The sequence below is a fragment of the Heterodontus francisci genome, chromosome 11, assembly GCF_036365525.1.
Source record: "Heterodontus francisci isolate sHetFra1 chromosome 11, sHetFra1.hap1, whole genome shotgun sequence".
In the NCBI taxonomy this organism is placed as follows: domain Eukaryota; kingdom Metazoa; phylum Chordata; class Chondrichthyes; order Heterodontiformes; family Heterodontidae; genus Heterodontus; species Heterodontus francisci.
The window spans coordinates 66,732,248-66,757,664 of record NC_090381.1 but is presented as its reverse complement, the minus strand read 5'-3'; the positions used below and the strand labels follow the sequence as shown (position 1 = coordinate 66,757,664).

The window sequence follows — 25,417 nt, the reverse complement described above, 5'->3', positions numbered from 1 at the left end:
GTGAGATTTTGGAACTCTCTTCCTCAAAAGGCAGTAGAAGCAGAGTCTTTGAATATTTTTAAGGCAGCGGTAGATAGATTCTTGATAAGCAAGGAGGTGAAAGGTTATCCGGAGTAGGTAGGAATGTGGAGTTGAGGTTACAATCAGATCAGCCATGATCTTGTTGAATGGCAGAGCAGGCTCAAGGGGCCGAGTGGACTACTCCTACTCCTAATTCGTATGTTCATATGCTCATTCAATGAGTGTTTTTAACGGCGATCTGATTAATAACTATTACTGAACAACTAATTTAGCCCTGAAAATATCATCTTATATTTGTGGAATGTTGTTAAATGTCTCCATTATAATTAACCAATTTTTAAAATAAATTTTTTGATATGATTATTTAAAAAGTTTTTTCATTATATTTCAGCTTCCATCTTCACCCATGTACATATCCAAAACTTGACTTAGCTCTGTATAAACATTTTTAACAGTGATTTGATTTTAGTGTTTTTCATTTTCTGGTTGGCTCTCTGTGAGAATTCTTTAATATGATTGGCTGCTTGGGCAGCTTGATGACATCACTGCAGGTCCAAGCTGGGAATCCCCATTAAAGAATACAACAAATTGCTATGCAGCAAGAGGAGGTAAAGTTCTTGCCACAGAGATAAATCACTAGATTTCTCAGCAAGGCTTTCTTAAGGTCAGCAGCAAGTACCTCTGCTTCAATGGTTGTCAAAAACTACCATCCTAAATCTCCCAAACTGACTATTTGTTTACCCGAATTTCTGGGCTGGAAGCCACAAGCTCCAGACGCAGCACACTTCTAAATTAATTATAGCTCACTGAAATGCAAAAGATTGGCTGAAATTATTTTCTGCTCTACACTGAGAATAATGAATCTTTCAAAAATATGAGGAAGCAACTAAAAGCATTATCACTTACATAATAAACCAGTGGAAGCTGACAACATACCACAGATCCATAATAAACAGACAAAACATCCAAACTGATGTCATTCTATAAATTGACTCACTTGTAAGGTACCAATCATCAGATCCCTTAAGAACTCCCAAAATCCTCCTATGTTGTGTATGCAAACTAAACTGAAACCAAGTTATATCCTCTTCTGGGAATCAAACAATCTGAAATGTGATGGTTTACTAGACTGTTTCAAAATTAAATTAGTGGCTAGTGTAGAATTCATTCAATCTCCAACAATTTTGTACCATCTTGCTGCTTATCACATTCCCTTCCTACAACTAGATGATGCAGAAAATATAAATAGATAACATAATGATTAAGCCACGCAAGGATGAATCCTAATCCTTTTCACAATTTCCTTCCCTAATACAGCACCATAATTATCCATTACACATGCATATGGGAGACATTACATAGATAATTGCCAGCATTGAGAGGTTTGTTAGTCAAATTTGAAATGAAAGACTGCAGTGGGAATATTATTTTAAGTTATCAATAAGGATGAGTACTTCCAATCTTTTTGTATGGAAAAAGTTCAGGATTTAATTATGCTCATTTTATTTAAAGGATAAAGCAGCCATGTACGTATGAGCTAGCTGTATGGTTATTTAATTCAAAATAAAAGTACTGTGCAGGACTAGTAAAAAGATTCTATTATTTCAAAATCTTGGACTTGACGATTTTAGGTTCAGACAAGCAGAAATTTCTCCGCGTGAGTCGAATAATCAGCTTAAAACTTTATTTTTATAATTTGTAGCCAACTCTTTGGTGGTGCACCTGATGTTGTGGGTAGCATCAATTTTTCCTTGCAGACCCTCGCTCTGCTCCTCTGGCCTCCTCCTGACCAGGAGCTTGCATCTGCTGATTCTCCTCCTCGCGACTCCAATGTCAGAGTCGCCTGCTCCCATCTGAACAGCTTCACCTGCTACTCATTGGTTTACCAGGCCTTCCTCAACCCACCTTTGATGTCCAAGTAATGCCAGCAGCCTCAAGTCTCTCTCTCTCAAAGATTCTCTCCGTACAAGATCAAGCCTCTCAGCTCTAGCGATGGCATCTCTGTGCCACTGCATGAGCAACTGAATTTGAATGTCCCATTTTATATAATTTTTCCACACTGAGCACGAATGACTCCCCGCTGTGTTCCTGGCAACTATGCTGAAATGTGTCCCAGACCTGCCATGTTCCCCATGCTTGTAATTTCAAAATTCCTCGTCATGCAGGTGCCAGTGGGGGCTCCTCCACAGGCTGCTGCACCAGCATCATTGCAAGGGTCACCTTCAAAAACAGGGCCTTGCTGCATGCAAGGTTCCTCAGTCAGAGGGGCCAAGGAGCGGGAAGATGATGCCCGCGCCCCCTGAGAAGTGGCCTGGTCATCAGCCTCTTCAACTGTCTAAGCCATTTCATGGTGCCTTTGTATGCTGGATGAAGCCACCAGCTGAGACGCAGCTGGTGGCCACTCCATGCATCTCTGTGCCATCAGCAACACTGAGCAGTCAATGCTACAGGGAGTGTCACTCTTTCTGTGCATATTAGTGCACTGCTCCTGCATCAACTCAGAGTGGTGCTGCATATGGCTTTCCAAGAGGTTGGCACTCTCTCAGACTTGGCCTTGCCTTTGGCGCTAAGATGAGATTCCGACCACATATTCATTCCATCAACAAGACCAGCATTGCAGCATGCATCTCTGTCCCTGCCTCAGCTCATCTGCTGCTGAAACCCTCATCTGTGCCTTTTCACTCTAGACAGGAATATTCCGGTGTTCTCCTGTTTCCCATCTTCCAGCCTTCATAAACCTGAACACATTCGAAACTATGCCCATATCGTAACTCACACCAGGTCCCATTCATCCATTACCTGTTGTGCTGTACATTAGCTCCCAGTTGTACAACACCTCAATTTTAAAACTTAAATTCTTGTTTTCAAATCCTTCCATGGCCTCACTCCTCCCGGTAACTTCCACCGGCCTAACAACTTTCCAGGATCTCTGCATTTCTCCAATTCTGGCCTCTTGAGCTCCCCGATGTTAATTGTACCAGCATTAATGGCCACCTGCCACTGCCTAGAATTCCCTCCCTAAACCTCTTCATCTTTCTCTCCTCCTTTAAGACGCTCCTTAAAACCTGCCTCTTTGACTAAGTTTTTGGTCATCCTATCCCAACCTCTCTTTATGTAGCTTGGTGTAAAATTTTGTTTATACCTCTACAGTGAAGCAGCTTGGTTCATTTTACTACATTAAAGGCTCTACGTAACAGGCAAGTTGATGTTTTTGATAAATCTACCCTTAGTTTAAAACAAGATTTAAAAAAAAATTAGTTTGACATTTTTGTCAATATACTTCCAAGTCAGAATGGTGTGTGACCTGGAGGAAAACATAAGAGGTGATAGCATTCCCATGCACCTGCTGCCCTTATTCTTCTAGGTGATAGAGGTCCTGGGTTTGGAAGGTGTTGTCAAAGAAGCCTTGGCGAGTTGCTGCAGTGCATCTTGTATATGGTACACACTGCAGCCACTGTGCAGGTGGGGGAGGGAGTGAATTTTGAAGGAGGTGAATGGGGTGCCGATTAAGCGGGCTGCTTTGTCCTGGATGGTGTTGAGCTTTTTGAGTGTTGTTGGAGCTGTACTCATCTAGGCAAGTGGAGAGTATTCCATCACACTTATACCTTGTAGATGAAAGAAAGGCTTTGGGGAGTCAGGAGGTGAGCCATTCGCCACAGAATACTCAGCCTCTAGTCTGCCCTTACGGCCAAGCATTTATGTGACTGGTCCAATTTAGCTTTTGATCAATGGTAACCCCACCACCTCTCCCCCATAACCCCCACCCCACCAAGCTGTTGAATGTGATCAATTCAATTCTGGTAATTCCATTGAATATCAAAGGAAGGTGTTCAGATTTCCTTGTTGCAGATAGTCATTGCCTGGCATTAATGTCACTTGCCGCTTTTCAGCCCAAGTCAGAATGTTGTTCATGGGTGTATGGACTGCTTCAGTATCTGAGGAGCTGCAAGTGGAATTGGAACACTGTGCAATTATAAGCGAACATTCCCATTTCTGACCTTATGATGGGGGGAAAGGGCATTGATAAAGCAGCTGAAATTGGTAAGGCCTAGCGCACTACCTTGAGGAACCCCTGTAGCAATGCCCTGGGAATGAGATGATTGGCCTCCAATAATCACAACCATCTTCCTTGTGCTAGGTATAATTGCAAGTGGAGAGCTTTCAGCCCTGATTCCCATTGACTTCAATTCTGTGAGGGCTCCTTGATGCCACACGCAGTCAAATGAAGCTTTGATATCAAGGGCAGTCACTCTCACCTCACCTCTGGAACTCAGCTCTTTTGTCTAGCTTTGGACCAAGACTCTGATGAGGTTTGGAGCAGGGTGATCCTGGCAGAATCCAAACTGAGCATCAGTGGGCAGGTTATTGCTGTGTAAGTTCCACTTGACAGCACCGTCGACAACCCTTTCCATCAATTTGCCGATGATTGAGAGTAGACTGACGGACTGACTGAACAGATTGGAGTTGTACTGCTTTTTGTGGATAATTGTGGGTAATTTTCCACTTTGTCAGGAAGATCCAGTGTTATAGATGTACTGGATAATTTGGCTGGAGGCGCAGTTAGTTCTAAAGCCCAAGTCTTCAGCACAACAGCTCGGATGTTATTGCGACCACAGCCTTTGCTGTATCCAGTGCACTGTCAATTTTTTATATCACATGGAGTGAATTGAAAAGACTGGTTTCTGTGGTGGTGGGGACCTCAAGAGGAGGTGAAGATGGATAATTCACTTGGTACTTCTGGCTGAAGATGTTTGTAAACACTTTAGCTTTGTCATTTGCACTCACATGCTGGGTTCTGCCGTCATTGAGGATGGTGATGTTCATGGAGTCTCCTCCTCCCGGGTTTAATTGTCCACCACCATTCACGACAGGATGTGGCAGGACTGCAGATCTTCGATCCGATCCATTGCACAACCAATCACTTAGCTCTAGCTATAGCTTGTTGCTTCTGCTGTCTAGCATGCATGTAGTCCTGGGTTGTAGCTTCACCAGGCAGGCATCTCATTTTTAAGTACACCTGCTGCTGACCCTTTCCATGTTCTGCTACATTCCTCATTGAACTAGATGCTTCAACTTGATAATAATGGTAGAATGATGGATATGCTGTGATATGAGGATACAGATTATGATGGAGTACCATTCTGCTGCTGCTGATGGCCCACAGTGCCTTATGAATGCCCAATTTTGAGCTACAAGATTGGTTCTGAATCTCTCTCATTTCAACATGACTCAACATGATAGAAGGTATTCTCAGTGTGGCTCGGAACATCATCTCCACAAGGACTATGAGGTGGTCACTGCTATCAATACTATCATGGAAAGGTGCATCTGCAACAGGTAGACTGGTGAGGATGAGGTCAAGTAGGTTTTTCCCTCATGTTGATTCTCTCACCACCTCTGCAAGCCCAGTCTGGCAGCTATGTGCTTCAGGACTCAGCCAGCAGTGGTGCTACCAAACAACTCACATTGAAGATCCTCACCTAGAGTACATTCTGTGTCCTTATTACCCTCTATCCTTCTTCAAAGTGGTATTCAACATGGAGGGGTACTAATTCATCAGTTCAGGTAGGTACTAATCAGCAGAAGGTTTCATTGCCCTTGTTTGACCCAATACCATGAGACTTCCTGGGATCTGGAGTCAATGTTGGAGGACTCTCAAGGCCACTCCCTCCTGACTGTGCAACCACCAAAGTGGGTAAGTTCTATTCCACCAGCAGGGATGGTGCTAGAGGAGTCTGGAACATAGTCTGAAAGGTATGATTCTATGACTATGCCAGGCTGTTGACTGACTAGTCTGTATAAAAGCTTCCCCTAATTTGGCACGCCCCCAGATATTGGTCAGGAGGATCATATGAACATAAGAAATAGGAGCAGGAATAAGCCAGTCGGCTCCTCAAACCAGCTCTGCCATTCCACAAGATCATGGCTGATCTGATTGTGGCCTTAACTCCATTTCTTGCCGGTCCCCCATAACCTTTGATTCCCTTGTAGATCAAAAATCCATCTAACTCAGCCTTGAATATATTCAATAATCCAGGCTCCATTGCTCTCCAGGGAACAGAATTCCAAAGATTAACAACCCTCTGAGAGGAAATTCCTCCTCACCTCTGTCTTAAATGGGAGACCCCTTATTGTGAAACTGTGCCCCCCAAATCTAGATTCCCCCCATGAGCGGAAACATCCTCTCAGCGTCTACCCTGTCAAGCCCTCTCGGAATCTTATATGTTTCAATAAGATCACCTATCATTCTTAGAAACTCCAATGAGTATAGGCCCAACCTGTTCAACCTTTCTTCATAAGACAACCCCTTCTTCTCAGGAATCAGTTTAGTGAACCTTCTCTGAACCACTTTCAATGCAAGTATATCCTGCCTTGAGTAAGAAGACCAAAATTGTACACAGTACTCTAGGTACAGTCTCACCAATGCCCTGTACAGTTGTAGCAAGAACTTCCCTACTTTTATACTCCATCCCCCTTGCAATAAAAGCCAACATTCATTTGCCTTCCTAATTACTTGCTGTATCTGCACGCTAACGTTTTGTGATTCATGTACAAGGACACCCAAATCCCTCTATACTGCAACACTCTGTGGTCTCTCTCCATTTAAATAATATTCTGCTTTTCTATTCTTCCTGCCAAAGTGGACAACCTTACGTTTTCCCATATTATATTCCATCTGCCAATTTTTTTCCCACGCACTTAACCTATCTATATCTCTTTGGAGACGTTGTGTCCTCCTCACAACTTTCTTTCCTACCTATCTTTGTATCGTCCACAAATTTGGCTTCAATACACTTGGTCCCTTCATCCAAGTCATTAATATAGATCGTAAATAGTTGAAGCCCCAGCATTGATCCTTGTGGCATTCCACTTGTTACAGTTTGCCAACCTGAAAATGACCCATTTATCCCGACTTTCTGTTTCCTGTTAGCCAATCCTTTATCCATGCTAATATATTACCCCTAACACCCTGAGCTCTTATCTTGTGTAATAACCTTTTATATGGCACCATATTGAATGCCATTTGGAAATCCAAATACACTACATTTACTGGTTCCCCTTTATCCACCCTGCTTGTTACATCCTCAAAGAACTCTAATAAATTTGTCGAACACAATTTCCCTTTCATAAAACCATGTCGACTCTGCCTGATTGCATTATGATTTTCTAAATGTCCTGCTACTACGTCCTTAATAGATTCCAGCATTTTCCCAATGACAGATGTTAAGCAAACTGGCCTATAGTTTCCTGTTTTCTGTCTCCCTCCTTTCTTGAAGAAAGGTGTTACATTTGCAGTTTTCCTATCTGGTGGGACGTTTCCAGAATCTAGAGAATTTTGAAAGATTATAACCAATGCATCCGCTATCTCTGTAGCCACTTCTTTTAAGATTTTAAGACCCTAGGGTGCAGATCATCAGGTCCAGGGGACTTGTCAGCCTTTAGTCCCATTAGTTCTCTTCGTACTTTTTCTCTAGTAATAATGATTCTTTTAAGCTCCTTTTCATTTTCTTCTATTCTTGGGATGCTTTTAGTGCCTTCTGGTGTGAAGACAGATACAAAATGCTTGTTAAAAGTCTCTACCATTTCCATGTTTCCCATTATTAATTCCCCAGTCTTATCCTCTAAGGGACCAACAAGTACGTTAGCTACTCTCTTCCTTTTTACATACTTGTAGAAGCTCTCACTGTCTGCTTTTATATTTCTTGCTAGTTCTCATACTCTAATTTCTCCCTCTATTATTTGCTTAGCCATTCTTCGCTGGCTTCTAAAATTTTCCCAATCTTCTGACCTACCACTAATCTTTGCAGCATTGTACACTTTTTCTTTCAATTTGATACCAACCTTAACTTCTTTAGTTAACCATGGATGGTGCATCCTTCTCATAGAGTCTTTCGCAATAGAATATATTTTATTGAAAGTTATGAAATATCCCCTTAAATGTCTGCCACTCTAATGTTGTACCTTTTAACCTATTTTCCCTGGCCACTTTAGCCAACTCTGTCTTCATACTCTTGTAATTACCTTTGTTTAAGTTTAAGACACTAGTTTCAGACCCAAATTTCTCACCCTCAAACTGAATGTGAAATTCATCATGTTATTATCACTCTTGCCTAGAGGATCCTTTACGATGAGGATTTTGCAGGGTTGTCTGAGCTGGATGTACCTTTGTCCTGTCCGAAAGAAGCCAAGGCCCAGCTTGATGCCAGGAGGTCCATCTGGTTTTATTCTTATTGTACTTTCTCGTAGTGGAGTGACTTGCTAGGTTATTTCAGAGTTAAGAGTCAACCACATTACTGTGGGTCTGGAATCACATATGGGCCAGACTGGATAAGGATGACAGATTTCCTTCCCTGAAGGACATTAGGTGAACAAAATAGGTTTTTCCAACAATCTATTAGTTCAGGGACACCATTATTGATATTAGTTTTTTATTCCAGGCTTTTATTTAATCAACTGAATTTAAATTGCCCAGCTGCCATGGTGGGATTTGAACTCAGGTGTCCTGATCATTAGTACAGGCCTCTGGATTACCATCCAGTAACATAGCCACTATGCAGTTAATAACAAATTGTAAACAGAAGTATTAAGCAGTTTCCGCATCCAACATTTATCCCTAAAGTTGTAAATTATTGATCATTGCTTTTGTGTCGCAAAAACATATGGTTAGTCAATGACTATTTCCCTCATTATATTTGATGAAAACAGTGCTGTTCCACATGTTATGCGCATTCAAATATTTTCCAAACAATTCAGAAAAAAAACTCAAAGGAATCTTCTCTGGAACCCTGCAGTAATCCATGTGGATTCTGTTCCCTGTCATTCTTGTGTGTGTATTTCACCTTTTTCAAAGAGTTTACAAACCATCAGTTTTATTCTATTACATACACAGAAATGGGAAGTATCAAAAACTCCAGGTGGTCAAGTGTACCTCAGTAAAAATGTGGTTCTGACGATGGCCCTGGCAAAAATATTCAACGCACTCAGTCATCCATTTTTAATCTTAAATTCTACTTTTATCAAATGAGTTGTGCTGTAGGTTCAGACACCTTGGTCAATGGCTTCAACTGTTTTTGGTCAGCTGAACGGCAACTGCTATTTGTTTAGTATGTGGTCTAAGACTTACCATAATACATGCCTGGCATATTCCTCCCTTATTTAAGGTGTCTGTTTTCCTTGGAACTCTTCATTTCCTACTAGCACAACTCACTTTCCTTCCAACCTTTAAAGATGTAAAAAATATATACATCGTGATATTGTCTTAACACTAGATTTCAAAATGCCACTCTGTGGATAGTTTGAAAATGATTTAATGATTTTATCCAAGTACAAATAGTGCTCCAAAATAGTGCAGTATCTTGTATTGCAAATGCATTTATAAATCTCATTCAGTGTTTTAAAGGAGGTCTGCTTTTTGTTTAACAGCACAGGCAACTAAAGAGGTAAGAGACAACTTAGTGCTAAATGAAAAAGCATACAAAAATGCAAAAAGTAGCACAGATCCTGACAAATGGGAGAAGAAATTACAAAGAACAGCAGAGGATGACAAAACAGATAGCAAAAGCTACAAAAAAGGGGAGTATGAAAAGGAACTTGCAAGGATATCAAAGCAAACACAAAAAACATTTGCAATTATATTAGGGAAAATATGATGATCAGGAACAATGTAGGCCCCTTGAAAACTGATAATGGTGATACTGTCAATGAAAAAAAGGAAATGGCAGACATGTTGAATATTTACTTTCTGTCAGAATTTACAGTTAAGGAAGAGATCAGCATGCTGGAAATCCCAAGGAAACTAATATAGAATCAGAGGCAGGGACCCATCAAAATTACCATAAGCAAAATAACAGTAATGAACAAAATAATGGGACTAAAGAGTGACAAATCCCCAGGACCAGATGGTTTCCATCTCAGGATTTTAAAGGAAGTAGGTGAGAACATTGCCAATGCCCTAACTATATCTTCCAAGTTCTCTCGATTCAGAAACCATGGGGGCATTTTATGCTCTCCCCTACAGCGGCTTTGGAGGCGGGAAGAGCATTTAATCGGGCGGGATGGCCCGCAGATGGTTTTCCTGCCCCACTGCCAATTGAGGCCCTCAAGTGGGCAATTTATACCTCCAATTGGCCGGCAGCTTTCAGCAGGCGGGACTTCTGTCCCCAGCGCCTTTAATCGCGGAGAAGGCCCGCTGCTGTCCACTTACGTGCCTGATTAGCTCTTCAGCTAGTGGCCGAGAACCTCGTCAACTACATAATATCCTCCTCACCCCCAATACGTTTAGATTGGAAAACTCCACATGTCACTTCACTATTTAAGAAAGATAAGAGCGGGAAACCAGGGAATTGCAGACTAGTTAACCTGACATTGTTGTTGAGAAATTGCTAGACTCCATCATTAAGGATAAGGTGACCGAACATCTTGATAATTTTCAGCTGATCAGACAGCTAGCATGGATTTCTAAAGGGCGGGTCATGCCTGACGAACCTGACTGAATTTTTGAAGAGGTGACTAAAGTAGTGGACAGGGGAATGTCTACAGGATGTTATCTATAAGGACTTGTATAAGGCATTCGATAAAATACCTCAAAGGTCAGACTCGTGGAATTGAAGGCAAATTATTCACCTGGTTAGGAAGTTGGCTGAGCGGCAGGAGACAAAGAGTAGGGATAATGGGCAGGTACCCTAATTGGGATGGTGTCTAAATGGTGAAAAACTAGTAACAGTGGTAGTCCAAAGAGACTTGGGGGTCCATGTACATAAGTCATTAAAATATAATGGACAGGTACAAAAAATAATCAAAAAGGCTAACAGAATGCTAGCATTTATATCTAGAGGGCTTGAACACAAGTGGGTAGAAGTCCTGTTTCAGCGATACAAAGCTCTGGTTAGATCACACCTGGAACATGATGAGCAGTCCTGGGAACTACACCTTAGAAAGAATGTATTGGCCTTGGATGTAGGGCAGCATAGACTTACCAGAATGATACCTGGACTCCGAGGCTTAAGTTATGAGGTCAGATTACATAAACTGGGGATGTACTTTAAAAGGCTGCAACGGAAGCTGGAAGAGGCAACCCACACAAGCTGCTGAAATGGCCAGTTAAGCCTCGCTTGTTGTCAGCTTGTTAAGGGTCAGTTTTGAATTTTCTTTTGAAGTTGCAGGATCCACACAGGATCCCAACCATGAGGAGGAGGTGGGGTAGACCAGATGGGTCCTTCTGCTTACAGGTCTGAGGATCATGACAGTACAGTTCAGGAAGACTCACATTCCAATGGAAAGGAAGGACATAACAGGAACTGGAATCAACCGACTCCGAGCTTGGTCCAACCACCAATGAGGAGCAGCATCTGCCTGAGCACAAGCAGATCCCTGGGCAACAGGGGCACAAGGTTGAGGAATGAGGGGCAGGAAGGCAACGGAGGTGACACACTTACTGCCAAAAGAGAAGTTGCCTGGACATGGCAGAGCCTGAATGCTGCAGAATGCTGACAGTTGCTGACCTGAGTGCCCTTGTTGAGGGTAATCCAAGGGTTAGCAAGAACCTTCACAATGGCCTTCCCATGGCTCTAAGAGTCACAGTGGCCTTGCACTTTCCTGCAACCAGCTCCTTCCAAAGAGTGGCAGCAGACATTGGTGGCATCTCGCAGGCAGCAACACATCAGTGCATCACAGCAGTGTCAGATGCTCTGTTCGAGGGCAGGGAATTAAATTGAATTCAAAGTGGATATTGGCACTCAAGCTCAAAGAGCAGTGGGATTTGCCTCCTTCGCTGGATGCCCTCAGGTGCAGGGGATCATCGATTGCCCCCATGTGGCCATCGAGGTACCAGCTGACCAGTCAGGGAGATTCCTCAATAAGACAGGATTCCACTTCCTAAACGTCAAGTTTCTATGCAAGCATAGCAAGCGCTTTATGCAGGTGTGCACGCTTTCCTGGAAGCTGCCAGTCTGCTTTCATCTTCCATAAATTGCAGGTGCCGCAGCTCTTCATGAAGCCACTGGAGATTGTAGATAGCTGTTAGCAGATAAGGCTTACCCCATGAGGAGATAGCTGATGACTCCAATGCATTACCCCACCATGGAGGCTGAAAGACACTGCAACCAATGCCACCTGAGCACATAGGTCATCATTAACCAGGCCATCATCTTCCTGATAATGAGGCTCAGGTGCTTTGACTGGTTGGGCGGCGCCCTCCAGTACACTCCCTCAAGGGTCACTTGCATTGTGGTGGTCTACTGAGCCCTCCATTACATGGCCCTCCAGAGAGGTGTGGACCATGAGGAGGGAGAAGCACTGGAACGGCACAGCTCCTCAGAGGAGGAAGAGGTTGAGGAAGACGAGGATGAGGAAGAAGCTGAAGGAGAACTGGACAGCGGGGTTGTCGCCGTGGCAGGTTCAAGAGGTGGAGTGCTCATCAAGATGGCAGGGACACCAGGGCCACTCTGATGCAGAGATGCTGGACCTGTGTGAGACTCAGTCTGCAGGGTCTGCAGGATATGTGGACAGGAGAGTCTCTTTCATCTAAGTGACAGCAACCATTAGTTCATAGCAAAGGTCAGCAACCACCCAGTGGCACAAACACTGCAAGGCTCCAGAGTCTCCACCTAACACACTTTTACCCAGCACACTCCATTGTTTTGGCAATGTCCTTACTTCCCATTCTCCTGTGTCTCAGCATGATGAGATTGAAACACACATCTCAGTGTTTTATCACTGAACAGTTCACTATTATTTCCATCAGAAACACCCAAGTGACCCACAAAGTGAAATTACTGACGCGGTGGCCTCCGCTAACAGCCACTCCTCCCCTGTGGCTGAGGATGAGGAGTAGGTAGACTGTTCGCTCATGCCCCTCTGGGACTGAGATGGCTGTGGCGGTCGACTTTGGCATGGAGGTGCTGGGGAGGCGGCACCTTCAAAGGCTGCTGCACCGGCATCACTGCAGGGGTAGCCTCTGTCACAGGGTGTAACTCCACAGATGCTTCGTCCATTGGAGGGGCCATGGAGGTGGATGATGATGATGAAGCCCTGTGAGGTGTGGCCCCCTCATCACTATCTATATTGCCTCCTCAGCCCTTTCACGGTGCCTTGATCGCTGGAGGGGACCACCAGCAGGGGCAGAGCTGGCATCCACTCCATGCTTCTTTGTGCCACTGACCAGTCAATGCTACAGACTGCAGCATGCATTCTGTGCATGTCAGTGTGCTGTTCCTGCATCCACTCTGAGTGATGCTGCATATGACTCGACAAGAGGTTGGCCACTCTGTCAATGGAGGACCTCATGCACGCAAAACACTGAAACATTGCGGAGCACATGAAATTAATTCTCATTCCATGACATTGCAGTGCCTCAGGTAACTTTGACATATGGGCACACATCTTACACTGATTCCCCAGGTAGAACCACCTGTTTTCTGACTCCCTAAGCACTGCATCTCTATCCTGCTGAGCAGGGCTGCACCTGTCCTCCATTCTCCAAGGGGGACTGGCCACAGCCAACGCAGCCACCCCCGAATCCTCCAGCTCTGGTATCATGTATGCTTCACCCTGTGCCACCTCTCTAATAACGCGCAAGGATCCACCGAGGTGCAAGTAACTGCACTGGTGGAGGGTGCGCAAAAAAGATGTGATAATGCAGGCTCCAATGTTTCTTCCTCCTCTGACTCCTCAGAAACTTGTTGACTTTGTGTGGATTTCTGCCCCACTGCAGCAGCCCCCATGGGAGCTATAAGAGAAGATGGTTATGAGAGATTGCGACAGTCAACTGATTCCTTGGCTGCTTAATATAATGAGCTGACGCATTGACAGCTTGTTGCATGGGGATTATTGCCATGCATCTCTTGAACCTGGACAAATGTTGAGATATTGTCACCCTGTCTATGGCAAACTGCCATTTCTCCGTCCACGGCATCCCCGTGGCCTTGACGCTCTGGCAACATCATGGGCCAGCTTCTCAAAGTGTGTAAGTGACCCGAGCTGGGGAACCCCACCATCCAGGCGTGCCCTCTCATTCTCCCTGGCGTTCAAGTCCCATTTGGCCTGCAAGGTGAAGGAAGATGCAGTTAGGACAATGCCTCTCTTCCTCACCACCTGCAGCTTTTCATTCGTGTATGCTGCTGCAGTCTGCATACCAGCTTCCTGTCCAACAGCATTAGAGTTCTGACCTATGCTTATGGGTTATCAATGCTGTTGATCACACATTTCTTTCTATGGTCAGGCGATCTCTACGCGCCCTCAGGATGCCCCTCTCTTTTGTACTCAGTGACTGCTGACTAGGAGGCAGGCCATCTGAGTCCATCTTTGGACTCACCTTTCCAGCACTGGGAAGTTCATCAAAACATTTCCTTCACTGCACCTAGTTCCTCCTCACCACTCCTCTGTTGTTGATCTTGTGAACCACCTCCAGCCATTCCTTCTTGGTAGCCCTTGCAGACTTTCTGTTGACACTGGTCGTAAACAGGATATTTCTCCGTTCAGTCACTGCTTCCAGCAGTACCTCCAGTGAAGCATCCGAAAAATGGGGAGGGAGGTGCCCTGGAACGGGGACCTTCCCTTCCCACTGCTTTATTTCTCCTTCCATCCTTTGCCCACATTTAAAATCGGGACTGCTGCTGCCTGTGACCTGCCTCCTTCCCATGTCCTTCACCACTAATTGGACAATGAATGCTGTCACGGACGTGTATTATTTTCCTCCTCAGATTAAAACAGTGTGGCTTTAATATTCTGGTAAAAACAGTGTGCCTTTAAGACAGGGCGAGAAGTTTTGGATTTCTGGGGGCACAGTGTGCCACAGCTGCATTTTTTTACCTAGGCAACAGAGGAGAGAGAGGTCATATGGTATAATGTTTCAATTTGACTGTTTGTAAAACTGGCAAAAACCAGTCTGAACCAGACTCACCCGTGAAGCATACTGAAGAGGAAAAAAGAGCTGTCCATTCTCTCCCAGCAGAAATTCAACAAGGAGCTACAGGCCAAATTAATTGCCTAAAGAGGAAATAACCCTTTTAGGAGACCATTTGGTATTGCTGAAGGAACTGTTGATGCCTGCTGCAGCCGAAGATTTGAATGTCTATCAAACATAGATTGCTTCATCAAATTCAAGTGAAGACTTCGAGTGGCCTTTGATTATTTTCACATTAAAATACCTTATCCATCGGGAACGTTAGCCACAAAGACTTACTTATTTATTTATTCTTAAGAAACAGCTGTTTTTAAGGACACCACTTTTAAAACCTGTTAACCACTGTTGTTGTTGAGTATGTGTGTACGAATGGGGGAGTTAGATTAAAATAAGAAATTATAAGGTCTTTAGACATAGGTTTATCTTAATAGTGTCTAAGATTTAGTTTTAATCAATAGTTAATTTGTTGTTTTCTAAAGACACCTGGTTTGGTCTGTTTTATTCTGGGGGTTACTAGATTGTTTAATTTGGCTGTTTTCCGGTTGGGTGGAAAACTTTAATAATATGCTGCGACCTGTGGAGTGACGGGACTGAATTGACAGTGCTTTGCTCCTGCCGCAGTCGTAACAATGCCAATTCATTGTTTTCTATATTAAAATTGCAAAGCATATGCATTGCCGCAGCGCTACAGGGTTGGGACCTGGAAGTGATCACATCGGAGGTCTGACCACAAAATGGAAATCCCGCCCTCTGGCTCACGTATTTTGTGCTCCTGAAGTGTTTTTTTTCATTTCTTTATACATTTCCTTGAAGTATGACATGCAAAGAGTGAAGTTTGAAGTCAGATCGAGAAGTGGGATAGAAGAAATTCATGCTTGACGTACTGATTTTATAATATAGTAGCAGTTATCCCCAGCATTGCTCAGAATTGAGTTGAAGGATACACTGTTGTTAATACAAAAGAACATACAAGATAGTATCATGGAACCTCCCCTCCCCCCAGCTGATCAATTGGTACTTCTCCATGTTGAATACCACTTGGCATTGAGGGTGGCAAGGGCACAGAATGTACTCTGGGTGAGGGAGCTGAATGTCCATCACCAAGAGTGGCTCCGTAGCATCACGACTGACCGAGCAGCTGGATACAGCTGCTAGACTGGGTCTGTGGCAGGTAGTGATGGAGCTAACAAGAGGGAAAAACCTCTTGACCTTGTCCTCGACAATCTATCTGTCGCAGATGCATCTGTCCAGGACAGCATTGGTAGGAGTGACCATTGCACAGTCCCTGTGGAGACGAAGTCCCCTCTTTACATTGAGGATACCCTCCATCATGTTGTGTGGCACTACCACTGTTCTAAATGGAATACATTTCGACAGACCTAGCAACAGAAAAGTGGGCATCCATGAGACGCTGTGGGCCATCAGCAACAGTAGAATTGTATTCAACTACAATCTGTAACCTCATGGCCTGGCATATCCCCTACTCTACCATTACCACCAAGCCAGGGGGTTCAATGAAGTGTGCAGGAGGGTATGCCAGGAGAAGCACCAGGCATACCCAAAAATGATATGTCAACCTGGTGAAGCTACAACACAGGACTACATGCATGTCAAACAGCAGAAGCAGCATTCGATAGACAGAGCTAAGTGATCCCACAACCAATGGATCAGATCTAAGCTCTGCAGTTTTGCCACAGCTAGTCATGAATGGTGGTGGACAATGAAACAACTAACAGGAGGAGGAGGCTCCACAAATATCCCCATCTGCAATGACGGGGGAGCCCAGCACATCAGTGCAAAAGACAAGGCTGAAGCATTTGCAACAATCTTCAGCCAGAAGTGCTCAGTGGATAATCCATCTCGGCATCCTGCTGAGGTCCACAGCATCACAGATGCCAGTCTTCAGAAAGTTCGATTCAGTCCACATAGCATCAAGGAACAGTTGAAGGCATTGGAAACTGCATAGGCTTTGGGCCCTGACAACATTCCAGCAATAGTACTGAAGACCTGTACTCCAGAACTGGCCACACCGCTAGCCAAGATGTTCCAGTACAGCTACAATACTGGCAACTACCCAACAATGTGGAAAATTGCCCAGGAATGTCCTGTACATAAAAAGCAGGACAAGTCTAACCTGGACAATTACATCAGTCTACTCTCGATCATCGGCAAAGTCATGGAAGGTGTTGTCAACAGTGTTATTAAGCAGCGCTTACTCAGCAATAACCTGCTCACTGACGCTCAGTTTGGGTTCCGCCAGGGCCCCTCAGCTCCTCATTACAGGCTTGGTTCAAAGATGAACAAAAGAGCTGAACTCAAGAGGTGAGGTGAGAGTGACTGCCCTCGACACCATGGCAGCATTTGACTAAGTATGGCATCAAGGGGCCCCAGCAAAACTGGAGTCAATGGGAATCAGGGGGAAAACTCTCCGCTGGTTGGTGTCATACCTAGCACAAAGGAAGATAGTTGTGGTTGTTTGAGGTCAATCGTCTCAGTCCCAGGACATCACTGCAGGAATTCCTCAGGGTAGTGTCCTAGGCCCAACCATCTACGGCTGCTTCATCAATGACCTTCCATCTATCATAAGGTCAGAAGTGGGGATGTGCGTTAATGATTGCACAATATGCAGCACCATTTATGACTCCTCAGAAAATGAAGCAGTCCATGTAGAAATGCAGCAAGACCTGGACAACATCCAGGCTTGGGCTGCTAAGTGGCAAGTAACATTTATGCCACACAAGTGCCAGGCAATGACAATCTCCAACAAGAGAGAACCCAACCATCTCCCCTTGACATTCAATGGCATTACCATCATTTCTTTCTTTTGGGCCTCCTTATCTCGAGAGACAATGGATACGCGCCTGGAGGTGGTCAGTGGTTTGTGAAGCAGCGCCTGGAGTGGCTATAAAGGCCAATTCTGGAGTAACAGGCTCTTCCACAGGTGCTGCAGAGAAATTTGTTTGTTGGGGCTGTTGGACAGTTGGCTCTCCCCTTGCGCCTCTGTCTTTTTTCCTGCCAACTACTAAGTCTCTTCGACTCGCCACAATTTAGCCCTGTCTTTATGGCTGCCCGCCAGCTCTGGCGAATGCTGGCAACTGACTCCCACGACTTGTGATCAATGTCACACGATTTCATGTCGCGTTTGCAGACGTCTTTATAACGGAGACATGGACGGCCGGTGGGTCTGTTACCAGTGGCGAGCTCGCTGTACAATGTGTCTTTGGGGATCCTGCCATCTTCCATGCGGCTCACATGGCCAAGCCATCTCAAGCGCCGCTGACTCAGTAGTGTGTATAAGCTGGGGATGTTGGCCGCTTCAAGGACTTCTGTGTTGGAGATATAGTCCTGCCACCTGATGCCAAGTATTCTCCGAAGGCAGCGAAGATGGAATGAATTGAGACGTCGCTCTTGGCTGGCATACGTTGTCCAGGCCTCGCTGCCGTAGAGCAAGGTACTGAGGACACAGGCCTGATACACTCGGACTTTTGTGTTCCGTGTCAGTGCGCCATTTTCCCACACTCTCTTGGCCAGTCTGGACATAGCAGTGGAAGCCTTACCCATACGCTTGTTGATTTCTGCATCTAGAGACAGGTTACTGGTGATAGTTGAGCCTAGGTAGGTGAACTCTTGAACCACTTCCAGAGCGTGGTCGCCAATATTGATGGATGGAGCATTTCTGACATCCTGCCCCATGATGTTCGTTTTCTTGAGGCTGATGGTTAGGCCAAATTCATTGCAGGCAGACGCAAACCTGTCGATGAGACTCTGCAGGCATTCTTCAGTGTGAGATGTTAAAGCAGCATCGTCAGCAAAGAGGAGTTCTCTGATGAGCACTTTCCGTACTTTGGACTTCGCTCTTAGACGGGCAAGGTTGAACAACCTGCCCCCTGATCTTGTGTGGAGGAAAATTCCTTCTTCAGAGGATTTGAACGCATGTGAAAGCAGCAGGGAGAAGAAAATCCCAAAAAGTGTGGGTGCGAGAACACAGCCCTGTTTCACACCACTCAGGATAGGAAAGGGATTCCCCCTATATCAACATCCTGGGGGCTACCATTGACCAGAAACTGAACTGGAACGGCCATATAAATACTGTGGCCATAAGAGCAGATCAGAGGCTGGGAATTCTTCTGTAACTCATCTCCTGACTCCCCAATGCCTGTCCACCATCTACAAGGCACAAGTCAGGAATGTGATGGAATACTCTCCACTTGCCTGGATGAGTGCAGCTCCAAAAATACTCAAGAAGCTCAACAAAGCAGCCCACTTGACTGGCACTCCCTCCACCACTGACGTACAGTGGCAGCTGTGTGTACCATCTGCAAGATGCACAGCAGCAACTCACCAAGGCTCCTTCGAAACCTATGACCTTTAGCACCTAGAAGAACAAGGGCAGCAGATGCATGGGAACACCACCACCTGCAAGTTCCCCTCCAAGCCACACACCATCCTGACTTGGAACTATATCGCCATTCCTTTACTGTAGCTTGGTCAAAATCCTGAAACTCCCTTCCTAACAGCACTGTGGATGTATTTTCACCACATGGACTGCAGCGGTTCAAGGCAGCAGCTCACCACCACCTTCTCAAGGGGACTTAGGGATGGGCAATAAATGCTGGCCTATTCTGTGACGCCCACATCCCGTGAAATAAAAAAAATGATCAGAGCCACTGATTTCATGATTGAATTAGTTAAATTGTATTTTCACTGGAGTTTTTTTTAGTGATACTTTCAGGCTCAACTTCTGTAATTGCACATCAGTGACCTTGATTAATATTAAATATTCATTTAGCAATGCAGTTGCAAAAGGTGTGTTCCAAGCTACTGCTGGTATTTGCTCAAAAGTGACAAAAGCCATGTTCCAATCCATTTCTGGAAACACCTTAAAATCTCTTAAATACACTTCTTGTGTACCTTTTCTTTAAAAAAAAGTGGTGAAAGCACACTTTGAGCCACTATTCAGGTCTGATCCTGGTAGGGGTGGGGTTGGGGGCAGAGTAGGGGTAGGGGCGAACTGGCTGAATTTCAAAATCTGACAACAGCACCACACTGTTGGCTCTGCAATGTACAAATAAATGCACATTTAATTTGGGTTGGCAAAGTTAAGCTCATATGCATCTGGGACTCGATTCTATCAAAGGGAAGATTTATATGCTTAGGTTGATTGACTGTAAAAGCTTTGGTTTGTAGTTGTTTTATGGAATCTTTGATAGCTTTCTAGTCACCAATATTTCAACTGGTAATTAACATCCTATAGCCACATTCTTAATGGATAATAGAGTTTAATCTGTTAATTGTTTAAATGGCCCAAGCTATTGTATTCAATTGCTAAACTTGTATGTAACTAAGAAATGGAACCAAATTATGCCATTCTAGCATAACAGATAAGAAATAGGAGCAGGTGTCGGCCATTTGGTCCTTCGAGCCTGCTCCACCATTCAATACAATCAAAGCAGATCTTCTAACTCAATTCCACCTTCCTGCACTGTTCCCATCTTCCTTAATTCCCTTAGTATCCAAAAATCTCAGTCGCTGTCTTGAATATATTGCACGACTGAGTATCCACAGCCCCTTGTGGTACAGAATTCTGAATGTTCACAATTCTTTGAGTAAAGCAATTTCTCCCCAACCTAAGTCCTAAATGGCCAACTCCTTTTTCTGAGCCAGTGACCCTGTGTTCTAGAATCCTTAGCCTGGAGAAATATCTATCCTCCCAATAACTTTGCCCTGAGTGACATTTGGTGGGGAGGTAATGCAAGTGATGTTCTTATTCATCATAACATTGGAAGAGTGTGATGATACTAAGGACAACATGGCGGATTGGCTTTTCTTTGTACCACCAAATTAGCTTCTGATGGAAAGTACGCCTGTTATAAAGATACTCAGGTTCTGAATAACGCTTCTATCCAGGTGACCTCAGAATTCCCTGATGTTAAGCTCTTTTCATTTTATTCCTGGTATGAAGACGTTGGCTGGAATGGGACTGACAATAGACTAAAGCACATTTTTGTTTATCTCAACAGGACTTTATTGGTTCAATATCAAGCGGCAGCTATGGATCCTTTTCTACTTCTCTAGGTAATTTCATCGATTGTTCATGATTTGCGACATGTTGAGCTACGGTCATCTTTTTGAACATTTTGCGACCTCAGATCGTGGACGCTTCACATAGTTTCATTCTGAACTTTGTACTGGAATTACAAGATTTATTTATGGAAAATTTAGATGCTCCATGTAAAAATGCGGACTATGATTGTTGTCAACGTACTCTTTTGTATTATTGCCCTGTTTCACATAATAGGTTATGACATTTTATTGAACGTTTATATTTTAGGCATTGTTTAGTTTAAACAACCTATTTTTGTTGTTTGTCTTTATCCGGGTCAAGAGCGGGGTGTGCTGGAATATAGATATAACAGGTTTGATTAAGTAGAATTTGGAAATAGATAGTGTATGATGCCTTTAGAGTTAAAGATTGAATAAATGGTTAGTTTTCAAAGCTCACTGAAGTTCCCCTGTAAGATAGTAGAGTTAAATATGTCAAGGTCCCTGTTAGAATGGAATCTCTGTTGTCAGGAACATGGAAGATTAAAAAAAAACATACATTGAAATATCCTGTCAGTAAGAGGTAGCAACAAACTTAATTGGTTTGTTCAGACAGTTCGGCTCCGGAAGTTGCTGTGGATCCAATGGAAAGGGAAGTTAACAATAAATGAAAATGTACCCACAGGAACGAGGGGTCAAGTAAACACAACTATAAACATTTTGACCAGATAAAAGCTCACAACTTCAAATTCCAGTAAAACATTAAGTGGAAATGGTAACTAAAGATATGGATTTTAAAAGGAACACAGGAAGGTCACATCTAATGCAAAAGTCATTTGACACCTTAGAAATAGTATAAAAATAAAAGGTTTTGAAGCAAACACTTAGAGGTGTTATATCCTCAAACAACACTTCTCATCCCATGCCTTTTTCAGGGATTTAAGGTACAAGTTTACTTTAAATTGTGATGGATATCCTGGATATTCTAAGATAATTTTTCTGTAACATTAGCAAGGTTAAACTTTTGGATTTTATGTTAGAAATTAGAATGTTACATCTCTCAGTAATATTGGATATTGTGATATACATATCCACTAAAGAAGTTTATTGCATGTTAAATTCTTTAATAAATATATAAAAGTTAATAAAACGTCTCATGTAATATTCTGTATACAACTACAAGAGCCCCCTCTCTGTATCTCTTTAAGTGGAGAGATACGTATTGAAGAGAGTTTCCCAGATCCTTATAATATCTGGGATATTTATGACTTAGCCAAAAAATATTAGAAATAGGCTATCCGAAAGATGGTAAAATTCTCTGTTGGTTTTCTTTCTTTGAGGGAAAGCCAGTGCAATTCTTTGGACCCAAATAAATGTCTGAGAACTTGTCTGGTTTCAACTTAATTAAAGGAGATTCATAGGGATGTACCCCTGATTTGGTTTAGCCCCTATAAGGGGTTAAAGTTATAAATCACTTCAATAGAACCTTAAGGGACACCAGCTGCTTCCAGGTGGAAGATTCTTTGGGAAGAGGACTTGCGTTTCCTTTAAAGCACACATGAGAAAGGCAATGGGAAACCACCTCATGTACTTTTTCCCTCATCATATTGCTCATTTCTCAAGGAAGTTTAAAAATGGGAGGATCTTACAAGGAGGAAAGCGCAGGACCATAAGGTGAGGAAAAATGAGCAGAGGACCTGCCCTTGAGCAGATCACCACTACTAATCTCTCCTCATAGGACAATCCCTTTGTTGCACTTCCTCAAAAGCTAGTATATCCTTGCTTAGGTAAAGAGATCAAAATATGCCGACATAAGTAGCTCAAAGTTATCTAGAACAGACCAAGGAATCAGGACCAATCTGGGATAATAATTCTGATTGGCAGATAAATCTTGGGTGAAAACATGCCTCAGGACTGTGAGTAGGGCAAAATGAAATGATGATGTGTATGCCTTTTTACTGATAATTATGTGTCCAGGATTCCAATTACAGGCTTATTTTAGTTCTGTTTAGCTCGTCAGAAGCAGACAAAATAGGTCAATTTGACTCAGGAGCAATGGTTCACTATGTAAAAATTCAATATCCACTTTTACAACAATTGTGATGCTAACCTAGGACACTGTGGCTGGAGTTCAGTCAACGAATCAGGCCCAGACCACAGCAAATCACCATCTGTTTAGATGCTGGAGACTCAATAATGGGAAAGGCCACAGCAATGACAGATTCCACAAGAACTACATGTTAAGTTTGTACAATTAAGAATGAGATTTATTTAAAAATCATGTAAATAACTGAGAAAAGTGTAAGGTTTTGGGAATGGAGAAGGGAAAGATAAACAAAGTACCGGAATCTTAAATGTAGCGCAAATCTAAAATGGCAGGTAAAGGAACAAATAACTGAGTAAGAGGATTTGGCAAAAGAAAGAACATTATTTGTATGTTCAGCAAATTTTGTAAAGTGTTCAGTAAATATTATTAATATGTTTGGGGTCTGCATCTCTCCGTATCAGAAAGGCATTTAATGTTACTTCAAGTCATTCCTATGATGTATTGTTTCAGTACATTTGCTGTGATACAGCAATGGAATGCTGTCACACTAAAGTGCAGTAGAACCAGGAGATGGATACCCATCAAAAACCAGCAATCCCTAGCTCAGGTGTTAATCTGCTAATTGAAGTGCGAGAAATTAAGCATTTTGAATTTGTGCCCCCCACCCCCACCTCTCGACATCCATAGCAAATCTTCCAGGCCATCCAAGACATGAAAAAAAATGAGACTGTCCAAAACAAGGACTGTTAAAATTCACCTGCAGAATGAAGTTGACCAATTAAAATGGGGCAGCTGAGAGGGGCAGTGCTAACAAAATTTTTAACACTCAGTATTTCAACGAATTTTAGCACTCATTTTGACACGTTACCTAGCAATTGTCAAATCAAAGCTGAATTGTATAGGCAGTAAATGAAAGACAAGTCGAATTATATGGTAGTGATTTAACTGAGGTGATGAGCCAAAACAAAAATCAATTTTAAAACAAGTTCTTTGTACTACATTTCGTGCACGTACACTCAAAATTTCTCCAGCTTTCATTTGGTCTTGCCACATGTGGGCAAGCATGGTAGAGGCTCAACATTGATGAAAGTGACTCAAGTTGCTGCATTGGGAGCCGTGTTACAATAGAATGACTCACTGGTATCCATGTATGTTAAGTTTCTATAAGTGACCTCCTGTTAAAAGAGTGTAGTATATCAGTTACTGTACCCGGCCAAGTATCTGGAACCGGTTTCACTCACTCATTGTGGGTAAAAGATGGTACTGATTGAGATGATCTCTCAGAAACAGCACACTTCCTTCAAGTGGGTTTGTGATCAGTTTTACCCTTTTTGATCAGATCCCCTGATGCTGACAATGAGACAGTTTACTGAACAATGGACTGGATATGTTCGGGACGCCGGGCCGGGACACTCCGCCCTGCCGCGGCCTAATGCCAGCGGGGCAGCGGCCTCGCTTACTCCGCCTCCGCCCAGCTCCATTGACTGGGGAGCCGCTCCCGGTGACTTTAAAACCCGGGGTGGGGATGGAAAGGGAGAGCGGCCCTGGCCCGCAGGAGAGGCACCGACAGCAAGATAGGAGCTGAGCCGAGGACCAGAAGCATCGCTATCCCTCTCGGTTCCCGGCCGGTAGGAGCCGGGTTGAATGTCCCGGGAGCTCCGGGCTCCGGCACCTCAGCAGCAGAGCTGAGCCCCGCACGGCACCGGAGAACCAGCGCTGGCAGCAAAGGCGCCCTCACACCCCTTCAGGAAGCTGTAGCCCAGCACCTCACATCCACAACTACTCAGCAGCCAACTAACTACAGGCTGCAACTCTGGAGCAGCCAATTTGTTTGCAGAAGCAATTTACCAACCTTCTTTAAGGAACTTGTATGTTGATGCCATTTCTTTTTTCTTTTTATTCCGTGTTTCTCTCAGTTACAGTCCGACACACCCTTTCAATTTACTTCATTCCCTACAGCAGGTTCCCAAACTCATTCCCTCCCCTCCCACTTCACTTATTAGAAACAACATTAAAAAGAGGATTGGCACTGCACATATTGCAAACTTCAAGGAAACTAGCCTTTAAAAAATCCCATTGGCTACAGGGACTATACAACCTCCAGTTTCAGCAACAAATTAACATTTTAAAAACCTCAACTATTAAAAGTCAATTCAAATACACTAATTTGCCGTGTCATCATGCAACCCAGGACCATGTTACAGATTATATATTCTTTGAGGAAATACAGTCGGTGGGCAGAGTATCACGTCCGCTACAAAAAAATGTCAACAACCCCTCCTGCATGATGCCGCACATGAAGTACAAAAGACACTGCAAATGCTGGAAATCTGAAATAAAAATAGAAGTGTCAGAAATAACCAGTCCTTTCTCTTTACGGATGCTTGTGGACTTGCTATGTATTT

General features: G+C 43.6%; 1 protein-coding gene across 5 annotated transcripts in view; it reads right to left on the bottom strand.

Moving 5' to 3' along the window:
* LOC137375294 (inactive N-acetylated-alpha-linked acidic dipeptidase-like protein 2) overlaps nucleotides 1–25,044 on the bottom strand; it is a 1,073,632-nt gene extending 1,048,588 nt beyond the window's left edge. For all 5 annotated transcript variants that reach the window (XM_068042232.1, XM_068042235.1, XM_068042233.1 and 2 more), the window contains exon 1: nucleotides 24,865–25,044. The gene's annotated coding sequence lies outside the window, so the exon portion shown is untranslated. The remainder of the gene's footprint in view (nucleotides 1–24,864) is intronic.
* Between the last annotated feature and the right edge of the window lie 373 nt (nucleotides 25,045–25,417).